A 16,468-nucleotide genomic window follows, 5' to 3' on the forward strand; every position below is an offset into this window, starting at 1 on the left:
AGAGAGAGAGAGAGAGAGAGAGAGAGAGAGAGAGGAATTCACCAAACATATAAATCAAAAACCCAAGTTGGGATTAATCGTGAACACAGCCGTGGGCTTTGTGTGGATTTAGAGAGACACCGTCTCTTCCCCATTGTTAAACACCAGGATTTTGAAGGAAATCTGATAAGAACGGGAAACAGCATACAACCCTCGGAAACAAAGCAGCCCACATGGACATGGAAACTGTGTCAGGAAACCTTACTTTGGGCTTACAATGGCGCCTGTCACATGGTCATACTCATTATTCTGAGTCAGTGCTGACTAACTTTCTCACAGTGCCCGTCCTCGGGCAAGTCTGTGTGCCTATGAAAAGAATCCCAGTAAGCTCAAGCCGTGATTACACGAGCTCTCGGCAAACTGAGAATTAGTCCTGAATAAATATCCCTGGTTTACGCTAATACAACACAAAAGGATCACAAAGAAATACATGTCGTTATTCTGTTAATGGACCCTGACTTTTCAATTAACCCAGCGTTTAATCAATATTTATGTAGGGCGCGTTCAGACAGCCACTATGTCCTCTCCCCCTTCCTCATTGTTTCAACTCTTTCTGTAATTGGGATTTCATTCCGACCACTTTTACAAAACCAGTTCATTTAAGCATGAACTCTCTTAAGTCAGAGGAGACGATCTGGGCCAGAAGCCACAGAACAGCCAACTCAGTGCCATGGCTGGCCCCTGCATGCTTTACAAATGTAGGAAAATTTACACACAAAAATCTAGACTTCAATCTTCTCTTATACAACAAAATAAGGAAGGAGATAGAAAAAAAAAAAAGGAACAAGTCAACCAAAACCAACAACAGAAACCACCAGAAACTGAACAACACACGCTTTCTTTTTCAACTTGAGAAATCCCCTCTAGGCTGAGTTCCATCCAATTGTCGTCCCCTAACGTGTTCTGCCCAGACACCATCTAGTTCAGTGGCCACGTCTTGATTGGATCCCTCTCCCTTGTGTACCTGAGGGACCTGGAGTTCAGTGACATAACTTAGTGTTGACTCACCTCAGGTGTGGATGGTAACCCAGGTTTCCTCTCTGCTGACTGCAGCCAAGGGGCCTAGGTTCAAATCCCAAGCCTGGAATTTGTTGCTAGGGAACACTGAGCCACTTCTTTACTTCCTGGGAGTCAATGATTTTGAGACATATTTTCTTTTAAAGGGTGATACCAGCTCCTTGCCACAATCATTGCCAGGATTCCCAGAGGTGACACAAAGAGTTTATCGGGGTCAGTCACATGTGACTATTTCCCTACCAGTGTGTCTTCCAAACTGTGACATGAAGAGATGAATTTAGATGATTCATAGAAACACACACACACACACACACAAACACACAATCCATTTGAAACAATGATGAAAGGGGGAAGAAGGATCTAATGATATCTTACTGTGACTCACATAAGCATTGATTAAAAACTAGTTTAATTTCAAAGCCAGGGTGTGTGTGTGTGTGTGTGTGTGTGTGTGTGTGTGTGGTGTGTGTGTATACACATATAATTAAGCAAGGAGTAACATTATTCCTTGCTTAATTATTTTGTGATTATTTTAATTACTGGAAATTGATCCTTTTTTCCTAGCTTTGGGAAACATAGAAAGTTTCTTCTTTAAATAAATTTAATTTTTGTAAAAGGATCAATTTGAGCAGAGTCCTGACGCAAACTCAGGGGCCATGCGGACATGGGAAAGAAAATGACTAAAATATGGGGTCGCGCATTATATCTGAGATTCTCAATGGACAGCCCAGGAGCCCCTGGGAATCCCTGGCCTCTTCAGGGGATCCACAGCGTCCAATCTAAAATCACCACCATCACATGAGTTGTTGGCTTTTTTTTTCTCTCTCTCTCACTTGCTCTCCTTCAAGAGCGTCGAGGGGTTTCCCTGAGCCTGTAGCACAAGGCAGGTGTCACAACAGACTGATTGCAGAAGCAGGTACGAGATCTAGCAGGAATTAGCTAGATGGTGAAGAGATGAATGCCAAGTGCAAGGCTGTGTACTGTTCTCATTAAACCTCTAGTTTTTGAGACAATATTACATCATATCTAACTGCCACAAAAATGCTACATGGTCACAAACTTCTTCACAGACTCTTACAACCACCGTCATTGTCATCAACAGATGAGAAATACTCTCATCTTAGACAGCCCCCTCCTCTTTCGTGGTCATTACAATTTATCTCACCAACTTCTGGTAGCTACTATATTAAGCGTTATTCACATTGACCCATGCCATATAACGCCTTGTGAGCCACCCATGTCGTTACTTGAAGAGACAGCATGAATTTCTGGTGAATACTGTCCACTGGGTGGACGACCACAAAGTTCGGTTCAACTGTTCACAGGCAGAGGGGCAGCGGGGATGTTCCGATTTGGAAAATGTACAAACAGAACTGCTATTCTCTTCCATGCCCAGGTCTTCTTCATGCAAAAACACCTTCTCAGTTCTTTTAACTCTATCTATCTATCTATCTATCTATCTATCTATCTATCTATCTATCTATCTATCTATCTATCTATCTAGTGTTGGAGCAACCGCCCCTGTGTTTTCTGGGATGGCTCTACCTGTTGCTTTTCCACAGGTAGTTACTCTTCCCTTGCCATCACCTTGTTACTGCCACTGCTAATTAACTTCACGCACAGCGGTTTCTCACATCTTGTCGGTTTCCAGTTCCATTTCCCATCATGAGTAATGATGCCAAAATATTAGTTTTCAGGTGCTAGTTTGGTATCGGTATGTTTTTTTTTAATTTGGCTAAATATGTATTTAAATCCTTTATACAGTCTTTAAAATGTGGTTGTGCTCTTACTCTTGAGCTTTGAGTGGTTTTATAACTTCTGGATCTAAGTCATCTGTCAGATTTGTTGATTGGAATTACATTCTCTCAGGGACAGGGGATGGCTTGGCAATTACAAAGAGGGCTTGATGCTCTTTCAGGGTACTGAGCTTGGGTCCCAGCACCCACATCAGGCACCTCGCAAACACCTGGAAGTCCAGCTCCAGGGACCCCATACCTCCGCTGGCCTCTGTGGGCACCTTCCCACACATGTGTAAATATTTGTACATAGGTGTGCACATATGAGTGAGCGTGTGCACATGTGCGCACACACAAATAAAGAATAATAATAAAATTAAGCTGGACAGTGATGGCACACACCTTTAATTGCAGCGCTTGGAAGGCAGGGGCAGGTGAATCTCTGTGAGTTCTAGGGCAGCCTGGTCTACAGCGCTAGTTCCAGGACAGACTCCAAAGATACACAGAAACCAATGAACCAAATATCTTTGGAAAAAATAATGTCTTCGCACTGTCGCAGAGCCTTTCCCCGAAGAAGTCTTAGATAAATGTGTGTTTCACGGGCTTGCTTTTTCTCTTACAGATTGTGTTAGCTCTGCCTAATCTCAGGCCACGAAGAGTCAGTGTTTGCGTCCAAACATCCGTACTTCCGCATTCAGAGGGACGATTCATTCCAACTCAGGGTTAGGTGATATGACTCCAGGTGACAGCCACTGTTTTCACCTGTGGGTAGCATGCTATTATTTTGTAATAAATTTTATACTTTGATAATTTGTTTTGCTTCTGATACAATAAAAACCCACAGCTAGTGCTCACATGAGTGATGTTAAGTGAGTTCTCCACACTTTTACTATAAAGGATCCCGAATGAAAGCACAAATGGTAAAGAATTCTGTATTGCCGGGCGGCGGTGGTGCACGCCTTTAATCCCAGCACTCGAGAGGCAGGGGCAGGCGGATCTCTGTGAGTTCGAGGCCAGGCTGGTCTACAGAGTGAGTTCCAGGACAGGCTCCAAAGTTACACAGAGAAACCTTGTCTTGGAAAACAAAACAAAAAACCTTCCGTATTATATCATTGAACTAGAGCATTTTTATATTTTGTAGTATTTGTCCTAAATTACCCGCGCACTAAAACCCTTAGCGCAATCCTTACATGGTTGTGAGCTCACCTGCCACACTGTCACGCATCTGTTCCTGTGGCTCCAAGACCCACCTAATTGAGGGGGGAACAGATAAGGAAAGAGCTGCCCACACCTGGCGCGCATTGCCGGGAGATATAGCTGCTTAGGTCACCCGCATGCCTGGTGCTGGACCTGTTCTCTGTTCTGGAGTCAGACCCTGTTTCTGAGCCCCCAGGCTGCTAATTGCGTGGACATCTTTGAAAAGAGAGGTCTGGAAAAAAGGTGATGAGCGTGCAGATAGGACGCAGACCCCTGGTGGACAGCTGCCCGGATAGGACAGCTGGCTGATACCTGCAGGCTCCTCTCTGCATTCCTGTATGGTTTTTTTTTTTTTTTTTTTTTTTTTTTTGCTTCCTCATTCCATGCCCCAGGAGAAAATGGAGGAGACAATTTTTAGATGCGGTGGTCTAAGTCCAGATTTTCCTTTTCTGTGCTTCATTCTCTGAGGAAGTCACTCTCCATGGGGTGTCACATGTTCGTCTCTAAGGCCAGTGACTACATTCTGAAGTTTGATCCCCAAAATTCAGCCAGCTTTCTGTGTATCGGCATCAACTCGAGTTGACTATACAGCTGACTCTACTTTCGTGATAAAAGCTTCCTCGCCTGGCAGAGGGGACCTGAACACACCCCAGTCCCAGCGATGGCTAACTATTCCTCACCAGGCAGGTTTGCGTTCTTTCCCAGTGAGAGCCTGTAAGGCAAAGAACAGAGACACCATCTCTCTCCTTCCCCTACAGTTGGGCGCATCCATGCGGCCCACTCATGAGTGGTGGTACATAGTAGTGAACCACTAACCTTTCCGCTCTTGTCCACAGAGAGAATGAGCTTTAGATGGCACAATTGAAAAACAGATAGCAGGAGCCTGGCCCCCTCACAACAGCCATAGCCTGGGACCATCTGTAGATCTCTATGAGAGAGAAAGAGAGAGAGAGAGAGAGAGAGAGAGAGAGAGAGAGAGAGACAGAGACAGAGACAGAGACAGACAGAAAGACAGAGAGAGAGAGAGATTTTGAACACCTGATGTGTTTAATTAACTGTGATGAATCTTTGATACACACAGCTAAAAAGCCTATGTCTTTGCTGTCTTTGCTAACAAATTCTGTGTCGAGGGAGAGGAAGGGATAGAACCCCTGCCCTCCTACCATGTGGCACCGAACAGCAGACCACTGTGGAGCAGAGTTACAGTCAGCTCAGCCCCAAGGGCTCTATCATGAATGTCATAGCAAAGGGCTTGTGGGGAGGGGGAGGGAACGAGAGCAGGACGTGATCATCTCAATCTGCCACGAACTGTATGAACTGCGAAATCTGAGATTTTGCAATGTGCTCCGTAGCCCTTAAAACATGGCAGCACTAGGAAGCACAGAACACAGTCATATATGGCGGTAAGTAAGCCAACGGTGAGTCTGAAATAATGGGTTCCATAGGAATGGGTCAAGGTGCAGAGAATGAGCCGTGGCAGAGTGCTTAGCCTTAAATGGAATATTCTTATCACACCACCCATGCCCCCAAGGCTCGGGGACCCTCACAGAAGAGAGAGTAGAAAGATTCTGGGCCAGAGGTGGGAGATAACATCAAGGAAGCTGGTTTCTGGACACAGCAGGGCAGCTGCACGGAAGAACTCACAGCCAGCCACTGTATAACGATAGACACAATATCTGTACAAGCGCAAGCCCCAGAAAAATCTCTGTGTGGAAGTGGGGATGTAGACGTGAAATCTACTACTAACTAAGGAGTGGTTGGCATCTCACAGCGGCGGGGGGAGGGGGAGTCCATTTTCTCTAATGATGGGGTATCTTGGTACATGCCAGAGCAGGCCCCACTCCAGAAACTAGTTGAGCGATACAAACTGGGCTAGATGGGGGTAGGGGGAGAAGACTTGAAGTTGGGTGGAAAGGGAAGGGAATGCAGTTAAGGGCTGGGGAAGGGATGAGTATGTTCGAAATACCTTGTATGAAATTCTCAAAAATGAACTTTTTTAAAGAATTAGATGAAATTTGCATTTTTTAAGATGAAAATGATACATTTTTATCCAGATGGAAACTAAGAACGACTAAAACGATGGTGTCGACTCCTAGAACGTTTTCTGCTTGGAGAGACAGACAGACCGCTGATGTGCTCTGCTGTGCGCCAGTAAAGGAGAGTATGCCACGTTAGAGCCTAGCCCCGTTGGTGCTCCTGATTTACAGCCCTCCTCCAAAATGTATAGCGTGAGGCACCTCCACTTTGTTCAAATGTTGCTTCAATCACCCATGTTTGTGATTTGCTCATGGGACGCTCACAGGCTAAGCACACATGCTCACGTGCTGTGTAAAGGGGTCGCGACAAGGAAGATTTTTATTGGTCAGTGGGAAAGCGAGAAAACGGAAGGAAGCACAGAGGGCTTCATGGTGCTCCACTTGCTGGTTCCGATGACTGTCCTTGTACCTCTCAGGATCCCAGCCAGAAGTAGACTACTTCAATCAGGATAACCCAATGGGTGAGTGGTAACAGAGGAACCACCAGAAACTGAGTCTGTGGGGTGGGATATAAAGGAAACACCAGGGATGGCTGGCCCAGGAGCTAGGCTGGTAACCACATAGCGACACCAACCTACACTGAAGGGTCCCAGAAGGGCAGGGCTAATGGCCAGGATGGGGGCAGACGCTTCCACCACCCACTTGGATAGACCTAGGAAGGACAAAAGAAAACACACTTGCCTTTAAACACTTCTCAACCCAAATCCCTGGAACCGAAATCCCTGGAAGCACAGGGGTTCAGGGGCTCTGTTGATGAAGTCCACATAGGCCGATGGAGACAAGAAATGAACAGGACAGACATGGAGGGACCACACAAACACGCTCTCCATTAAAGTCCTTATCTTTCCTTTGAGTCAATATCATTCTCTCTGGCAAGAGAGTAGCAATAGTTGGTAGCTATTATTTCTTAATGTCCTTATGAAGCAAAAATAAAAAGCGATCAACTCTAAGTTGGTGCCCCCACTGGGAATCACTGCTATTATTACCCGAAATGTAAGGCTAAACCTTTCTTTGGCATCAGAAACTGGTGCTGGGTTGCATGATTCTGTCTTCTTCAGTGAGAGTTCGGACTGTAAACATTTTCTAGTGTCACAACTGTACCCTTGCTGAACTTGTTTGTCCTTCCCAAAGAGCCAAGTGTTGTGTTAGACGTAAGGAGCACAGGCATAATTAAAAATATATTTTCATTAAAAAATTAAAACTGTTGAAGGGGGGAGAACAAGGGTGGTGTAGAAGTCAGAGGACAACTTGTAGAAACTTATTCATTCCTTCCATCTTGTGGCTTTTGAACTAGAACCCTGTTGTCAGGCTTGGAGGTTAAGTGCCTTTATTTATCCACAGAGTCCTTTTGCTGTCCCTTTTAAAACTTTTTATTACATTTATTTATTGTGTGGAGGTCAGAGGACAACTTGTGGGGGTCAGGTCTCTTCTAGCATGTGGGCTCTGGGGATTGAGCTCGGCTGACTTTGCTCCTCCCGTCTGCCATTTTCCTGGGATGGGTGTGGTTTAGAAAACCTGAACTCCAAAGCGACTCTCATTTTCATAGTGATTCTTCCTCCAAATGGAGGTAGACATTGCTGCTCATGTTCTACTTAAAAATATGGAGAATTTCCTCTATGGTCAGTGATGCTTCATGAAAGAGATTCTCCATGGAGCCTGGAGGCTCCTTGCCATTGAGTTCCAGTTTTCCAAACCAGCCCCTCATCTTCAGCGTTTCCGTTACCATCAACAGTCACTTGAGGGAAGCCTGTAGCTCCATGACCTATGGTACTCTGTCCTGGCTCGATTAGAAGGTTTCATCATACAGGACACTGCCCTGAGGTGTCAGGTGTTGAATGGAATGTGACTGTCCTTCGTGGTAAGGCCCACAGCACTTGAATATCAAACAAGATATTCAAAAAATATTGAATATTGCGTGTTCCTAAATACATTTTAATAACTTGCTCATCTAAAACCTGTTAGGCTTCAGGCTGTTCCCCTGAGCACACACACCCACCTCTTAAAAAAAAAAAAGAAAAAAAAAAAGGAAGGAATAAAGCTCCCAGAGATTGCTCCAATTAATTTCCAGTTCCATTTCTTCCCTCTTGTTTCCCTCTTTAAAATTAGATACAATTTTCACGGAGAACAGGAAATTGTATCCCAGAGTCACTGAACCTGGCCCCTCAGTTAGCTGGGTTGGTTGGCCTGTGGCCTTTGGAAATTCTTCTCTCTCTCTCTCTCTCTCTCTCTCTCTCTCTCTCTCTCTCTCTCTCTCTCCCTCTCCCTCTCTCTCTCTCTTTCTCTCTCTACTTGGTTTTTGAGATACATGCTCTCACTGAACCTGGCTGCTCACTGAGTCAGCTGGATTGGCTGGCTGGTGGTCTTTGGAAATATCTCTCTCTCTCTCTCTCTCTCTCTCTCTCTCTCTCTCTCTCTCTCTCTGTATCTACTTGGTTTTTGAGATACAGGCTCTCACTGAATCTGGCCCCTCACTGAGTTAGCTGGGTTAGTTTGCCTGTGGCCTTTGGAAATTCTTTTCTCTCTCTCTCTCTCTCTCTCTCTCTCTCTCTCTCTCTCTCTCTCTCTCTCCAGCACTGGCATTATGGGCACAGCTTTGTGGCAGGTACTGGGAATTGAACTCCTGTCCTCATGTCTGTATGGTGAAAACTTTGCCAATGTAATTGTCTTACCAGCCTTCTATAAGGACATCCTGTTGAAGATAACAGGTAACACTAACTCCAAAATTCATCTACCGCCTCTCCCCGATATTTTATTATGTGGAATGACTCAAAACCATTACTGCAAATTACAGTTCCTAGTTTTGTGTGTTGTTTTGTTTTTAAACTCAATGCATGACCCTCTCTCTAGTCATGTGCGTAGTTGAGCAGAGCCAACATTGCAAAAACTCTGAAAGGAGTGGGCTGGCCGTGCAGTTCCTTTGGTAGAATGCTTGCCTAGTGGGCATGAAACCCTGGATTCTCTAACAGCACCAGGCGTGGTGGCTCACAGGTACAATCCCAGCCCTCTGGGAGTAGAGGCAGCGAGGGGTGGGGGTGGGGGGGGATTAGCAGCTCAAGGTCACCTTTGGCCACAAGGTAAATTTGAAGCCAGCCTGGGCTTTCTAAGACCCTACCTCAAAACAAAACATCATCTTGGAGGAAGAAAGATAAAGGAAACTTTTCCTCTATGAGAATGGGGGCAGAGGTCCCCTGACTTATTAAAGTTCATAGGCTATCTGGCATGGGCTCTTGCTATATTATTATCTTTAATGAGAAGGACAGAGTCACTGAAAGATATATTCGTTCAGAAAATGTTTCTGGGCCAGGCGGTGGTGGCGCACGCCTTTAATCCCAGCACTTGGGAGGCAGAGGCAGGCGGATCTTTGTGAGTTCGAGACCAGCCTGGTCTACAAGAGCTAGTTCCAGGACAGGCTCCAAAACCACAGAGAAACCCTGTCTCGAAAAACCAAAAAAAAACAAACAAACAAAAAAAAAAAACCAGAAAATGTTTCTGCAGACATCAAGGAGATCCCCCTGCTTATGTTACCTCTGGTTAAGCACACACACACACACACACTATTTGGGCATGCTCCTTCTGGGTAAACATTTTTTTTTTAACCTCGGCTCACTCACCTGCTCATGCGCAATGCACTGGGCTAATTTGAGAGCCACGGCTTTGTGTAATAATGCAATTAGCGCACACTGGATCACTTAAAGAGCTTTGCATTTGTAAGTCTTTCTTTTCCAGACACCGGCGATATATCTCAATAAACGAACTGGCCTTCAATTAAAACCCCTCGACTCAGCATGCAAAAATGTTGAACATTTTCGAATGAGCCCGGATTAATGAAAGAGCCGATTTGCAACCATTTGGGGTGATATTTTTACTCCTGTTTAGGAAACGTGGTGCGGGGCCCAACACAGAACACATCTGGGCAACTCTAACCTGCTAGATTCAACTCTGGGGACCTCGGGGAGGTGGTTAATAACCAAAGTGTAAAGCCCAAGTTTTTCTAAGTGAATTTTGAAAGGTAAGGTTCAAATTAAAACGGCTTCCCATACTCAAAGCCCTGGGTACTCCAGGTGGAGCTGAGAATGGTGAATGAATGAATGAATGAATGAATGAATGAGTTCTACTGGACATTCTCATAATCCAGGCATAGAAGGCACCATCCCCGAAAGGACTTGTTCACCAGAACATTGTCAGAAGAGATTTACTATACGTTTCCTGAGTTCTAGTTGGCCCTAGCTGAGTCCTGACTCAGCTTTGCACCCGGTACCGGGCCGAGGATCCACCCAAGGAGAGAAAAGAATGAACAAACACAAACACTCCCTCAGAAAGGAATCTGCTGAGCCTCCCGGTTCCTTGCCTGAAGAGGAATTGGCTCCTCTCAGCGGGATCCTCTGTACTTCCCATTCTCGAAGTTCTGAGCATCAACTCTAGGCTGCATCACACAGGAAAGAGGCAGGAGGAAGCCTCTGAGTCTAGTTGTGGGAGGGGAGAACGGGAAATAGGCCCTCAGCTCAGAGCGACTAATGTCAAGTGATCCCAAGCGATGCTTTCCATCCATTAGCCGCTGAACACCAACTGTGTAACAGGCACGGTGACTATGGCCAGGAACCAAGGACCATGGGTCCTTCTGGTGCCCATGGTTGCCTCTATGTATGTGGACTGGGGGGGCGGGGTGGGGAAAGAGGGAGTAGGGCAGAAAAGCCAGAAAGTAAATAATATCTCAAACTGGAGAACTAGAAAGAGAGAATAGTGGGGGGCAAAGGGGAGAGAGCTGACAGTGAGGACCCAGAGTATCCAGGGAAGGTCTTGGTAGAGCAAAGGAGCATAGCGCATGGTCAAATTCAGACAAAGGAGGTCCGTGGGGAAAGCACCCAGCCTACCTGTGTGCTATTCAGTTGAGGCAGACTCCCTGTCTGGGGCTGGGCCCATTTGATCTATGTTCCCACAGACTTCCTCATGAGTTATTCCTAGTAATAAACATTGATCAGTGCTAGCAAGACGACTTAGTGGGCAAAGGTGCTGGCATTAAACCCGAGGACCCATGTTCAGTCTTCTGAAGTCCTGTGGCGACAGCAGTGAACTGACTCCCACAGGCTGTCCTCTGATCCCCGGGTGTGTGTGGTGCCACCTCCACACACAGCCCTGACACAAGACAAGCAAGTGAAGTGTATACGGTTCCTTGAATGGTCAGAAATCTACCTTCTCTTCACACATTTGGTGCCTGTGGATACCTGGAACACATTGCTGAAAATCCACTCATTATTCCTTAAAGAGGACGAGGTCAGCCTCCCCACAGAACTGTTAATTTCCATTTGTTCTTCTGTCTCGCGTGCCAAGGTTGAAGGACGTGGAGGAGACTCTCCCAGAGGGCTCATTCATTCATCAGCTTTCTATGGTCTTCCTCATCAGAAACACAAACCAAAGAGCAATCCCTCTTATATGGATTGTCGGTTGTCTTTCAGAACCATCTTGATTTAATGCCCTACCTCAATGACCATGCTGGATAGAGTCAGGTTTCTTATTTCTTACCTGTTGTGATACCTGCTTACATCAGTCACTGGCTCCTCATTCCCCTTCTCAGTAGACTTACCACATTGTATACAATGCCCTTTCCGGCTAAACTCCCCAAATTCATTGATCAAGACATCAGTTTTTTTTTTTTTTAAAGACTCAATATGGCTTGTTGACATGCTGTAAGACTAACAAATCCTAAAAGATGAAAGCAATCTGCTGTCTGGTGTGTATGTCATCTCTAATTATATGCCTACAAGAGGGAGGAGGTGTTTGGGGGAAAAAACTGCCCAAGGAGGCTGCCTAATAAGAGTAAAGAAGGAAGCAAAAGAACAAGACAGAGCAAGAACACCATCCAACGCACAGCATACAGCTGTCCACTACCAAAATCACTTCTGATGCTGATGGCCATAGGAGGTCACGCAGAGGTCCCCAGAGATCCCATGCTCTTCTATCCACACTCTTGAGTAACTACCCATTGAAGTGTGGGTTACACATAAATTCTCATTCTGACCAGCAGAATTAGGGACAATGTGATGGAAGGCCACTTCTGAAACCAGCTTACTCCATGCAAGTTAATGAAGCCTGCTTCCATGTGTGACTGGATAGACACAGGTGCCCCTGCGTCACAGCAAGAGACCACCTAAAGTCCAGATCAAAAGTCCTGGATGTTGGGCCTTCCAATAGACATGGAGTCACCCTGGAAGTTGATTCTGTGATAGCAAAAGCCTGGGCTCACACTCTGATTGCGGTATTGAGAGACATGGAGGCCGAGACACTTGAGTCAACCCTTCCCAGGTCCCCGACCCACAGGGTCAGAGAATAACTGTTATCTAAGATGCCGAAGCTGGACTCATTTGCTGCGTGAGAAACAGATAACCAAAGCCCGGGTCCGTGACAGGGGACACACTGCCAGTTATCATCCATCAACAGAAAGGAATCTGTGGAGTTAGGTGTTAAACTCCAGTTTCGGATATGCCTGGAAAGGAGCTTACTTCTGCTAAGCGAATGATAAGACCACAGAAAAACACTCCGTGCCTCTGCTTGCATCCGGGATCATGGGATACCCATAGACATGTCCAAGAACTGCCTAATAACGCCAACATACATTTCAAAATAGAAAGGGCAAAGGACTCTAACATTGTCAATGAAAGAAGCAACTAAAGAAAAGGGGGCTGATATCATTCTTATCCTCGCCCCCACCCCATGATATCCTCATAATGCTAATAAATATTGATTAGGTTTAATTCAGTGGAAGTTAAAGATTTATAGGTTAAAATAGAAATGTTATACTTCTCTAGAGTAATATTGTATTAGCCCTTAGCTACCACGGAAGACTTCTATGGCTCATGACTTTTGCCTTCTTTCTAGCTTGTCGATCAAAATTCATCTTCTCAAGACCACTAACTCAGTTGAGCAGCTAGCAATGTGCTGGCTTCACGTTAGATCTGTAAGGCCACGTGTGTACATAATGCTGCAAAATCTGTGGCCAAAATCTAGACAAGGTTGCTTCCCCCTCCCATCCCCCCACCTGCCCCCCAAAAGAGAAAGAAGGGAGGGGCAGATGCATGTGCGCGCGCACACACACCCCTATGTGGGCAGTGTCAAAGAGAAAATTTTTAAAAAATGAAGAAAGAGAGAGAGAGAGAAACACACACACACACACACAACATGCACATACACATACATGTGCCCATGGTCAAGTGCCAAAAATGATTTTTTTTAAGGAAGAAAGAAAGGAAAAGAAGTTAAGGCAATTGAGGCATCTTCACATTCTGGCATGGCAGGAATACTTTTCACTCTGCCAATCAGGGAGGCACTTTAAGGATCTTGAGGCTAGGAGTGATTTGAGTAACTGCTTGGCTGTCTATTAAACTACTGATTTAGCAACATCAAAAATGTGAAGAAACAGGGCCTCTGCTGTAAAGACACAGGAAGCAGAGCCTACTGATAATTTTAAAAGATATCCCCATTTATGTGACTCATAAAATTTGCATTAGAAAAACATATTCAGCCTCTTTTACCAGAACCTTCATTTTGCTTGTCCCTAGAGTCTGGGATAGACATTTTACAACCTAATACATTATTGCTGATGGCATATTCAACTTTTAAAAACACAAAATACAATTCAACTATTACGGCGAATATTCACTCGAAATAGAAGTGGGACAGATAATTTCACTTAAGACAATCAATTTGATGACTTTTGGTATTTATAACCCATATACTTTGGAATAATTTGACAAGGAGCACTACAGCAGTGTTTTCAACTGAATTCAAGTAACCTGATACACAGGGCGGGATTAACCCAAAGCGAAAGGAATGAATGCCCTAGTTGCCAGTCTGCCTTTAGACCAAGTTCTCAACCTTCCTAATGCTGGGACCTTTTTAATACAATTCCTCCTGTTGTAGTGACCCAGGCCATAAAATTATTTTCATTGCTACTTCATAACTGTAATTTTGCTATTGTTATGAATTGTCATGTAAACATCCTTGTTTGTGATGATCTTAGGTGACCCCTATGGAAGGGTCTTTCAACCCCCCCAAAGGGCTGTGACTCACAGGTTGAGAACCACGGGTTTAGTGGAACCTTCCCCTATGGTTACCCAGTCAATCTGGCTGGGACACATTCTTCCCTTGTGTGTTGTGTTTCCATCTTTGAGAGGATGAGACTAGGGTACAACCCTCTACCCAACACTACCAAGAGAGGTGGTGAACGAAAGAGTGGAGGAGGAAGCAAGAAGGGGAAGAGGAAGAGGAGGAAGAAGGAAAGGAAGAGGAAGAGGATGAAGAAAAACAGGTAGAGAAGCAAGAAATGGAGGAGGAGCAAAAGGAAGAGAGAAGGAAAGGAGGAGGAGGAACAGCCAGAAAGGGAACTAAAAATTTTAAATTAAGAAGCAAAGATTTGCAGGAACTCATTTGAAATGGAGGGAAGGTAGATATATTTAAAATAAATGCATGGTCCACACTCAGCAGACACCAGGCTCCCTGGTGACTGCACCATGAATCAGGGGCAAGGGATGACACGTGGGAAGCTGCAGGTATGAACTTTGGCACACCAGGGAGGAAGCTCTGGGACACAGGTTTTACCCTTTGACTACATCATCCTCCAGGCTCATCACATTTTGTGATGGCTGATGCAGAGACGCCCACTAATGCCCCTTAATACTTCCACTGACCAGAAAAGAATGGATCTGAGCATGCCCGCTTCGGAGTCCAAACAGCTCTAACGTAGATCAAAACCTTTGAACCTCACTTGTTCCCAGTCTCTTGGGATAGAAGGAGGCCCAGGAAGCTTAGCCCATTGAGCGTCATCGTCTTCTCTGTTATTGTTTCTCAAACAATAGCCCAGTGACTCAACCAATAAATTACTGATTAAGGGGCTATTAGCAGGTTGTCTAACGCCATGGCAGACTTCAAAAAGGCTCGGATAAGCTAGGATTAGTCAAGGACTGGAAGAGTGGGGTGTACACCCAACATCTGCTGAAGGTCTAGGGTAAGTCCGGTTCTGATTTGGTTCTGATGCCCTTGTGGTATGTGATAGTTCCAGTCGAGGTCCGTTCCCCCATTTCTCAGGGAGGAAATGGCGATGGCAATGACACGAGGCCAACTGGCCGGGACAGCACAGTGACTGGCTGGCGCAGTCAATATTCACACTGTTTCATCAGGCGCCCACACTGAGGGTTTGCGTTTTAGCCTCAAATAAGAAAACGCACATGTGGAATTATTAATCACCACTGCCTTCAGTTTTAAGTCCAAATGACCCACTGAACCCCGGGAAGCTTGGCCTCAGTCTACCTGGTTTCTAGTCTACCCACTTGGTTCTCTTACCAAACGCAGCTCATACCCAGCCTTGCCATGCTGCTCCCTGCCTAGGGCTTTCCTTCTGCCTCAGCTTCCCCCTTTCATGGTGTCTGTCACAAATCTCTACCTACCAAAGCCCTAGTATTTGGAGAGGTCCTTCTGCCACCAAACCCTTCTCTCACTGACACCTCCAGGATATCCGAAGCCTGAACGCTCTTTTTCCATGGCACCTCTCCGCACCACAACACCTGCACCCTTCTGTGACCTCAGAGTAGGTAGCAGGGGATCTACTGCTCTTCATTATCCCCGCCTTCATCCCAGGCTCTGAATGTTTGCTACGGAGAATGGAAAGGGCTTTAATCTAGCTGGCCACTCCAGCTACCCTTTCCTTCTTGCTACATGCTTTAAATCAACAGGTTCCTTCTGGTTTAATTACAGAAAATAAGTCAAAAACTATATATATATATATATATATATATATATATATATATAATAATTATATATGTGTATATATAAAGACTACATATATAATAATAATTACATACATATAATTATTAAAAGCTCTAGGCACTCCAGGGTAGCAGTCCATGGGTCTCATCCATGCTAAAGGTTGTGTTTTGTTTGGCCCACAGAGTGTGTTAAAAAGTGGGTTGAATGAAATCACATAGAAACAGGGGTTTCTAGTTTCTCATAAAAAATGGAAGATTTGGCAAAATTGAGATTATTCTTGCCTGGCAGTGACAGGTAGGACCCTAGGAGCAATGGTTTAGAGCCATGTAAGTCATGCAGTCCCCAGTTTCCCACTAATTCCCAACTAAACTTCACATTGCCCCTCACACCTGTCTGCCTTCCCTGGCTGATTTCCCTGATGGCCTGGTGGACACACACGTGTCCTCCCTGGGTCCCTTTCCTCAAGATAGCCAAAGAGGAAGTGGCTTTTGGATGGAAGATGGAAAGATGGAAGCTGTTTGTGTGCAATTTTTTGCCATCATGAAGCCTCAACTCAATGGAGCATCCCTTTCTGGTGCCTCCATCTCTCTACTTGTAACCAGCATAGACCAAGGTTTCTCCATCTAGACCATCAGTTCCTTGGAACTGAGAAGATTCAAGTTCCCGTTCAGTCCTGTCATTTTCTTG

The 16,468-nt window shown here is 45.2% G+C and overlaps 1 protein-coding gene across 3 annotated transcripts in view; it reads right to left on the reverse strand.

Moving 5' to 3' along the window:
• Positions 1–16,468, reverse strand: part of Arid5b (AT-rich interaction domain 5B) — a 174,689-nt gene that overhangs the window by 144,896 nt on the left and 13,325 nt on the right. The gene's annotated exons all lie outside the window — the stretch shown is intronic.

This window comes from Microtus ochrogaster, linkage group LG2 (genome assembly GCF_000317375.1).
Source record: "Microtus ochrogaster isolate Prairie Vole_2 linkage group LG2, MicOch1.0, whole genome shotgun sequence".
NCBI lineage: Eukaryota > Metazoa > Chordata > Mammalia > Rodentia > Cricetidae > Microtus > Microtus ochrogaster.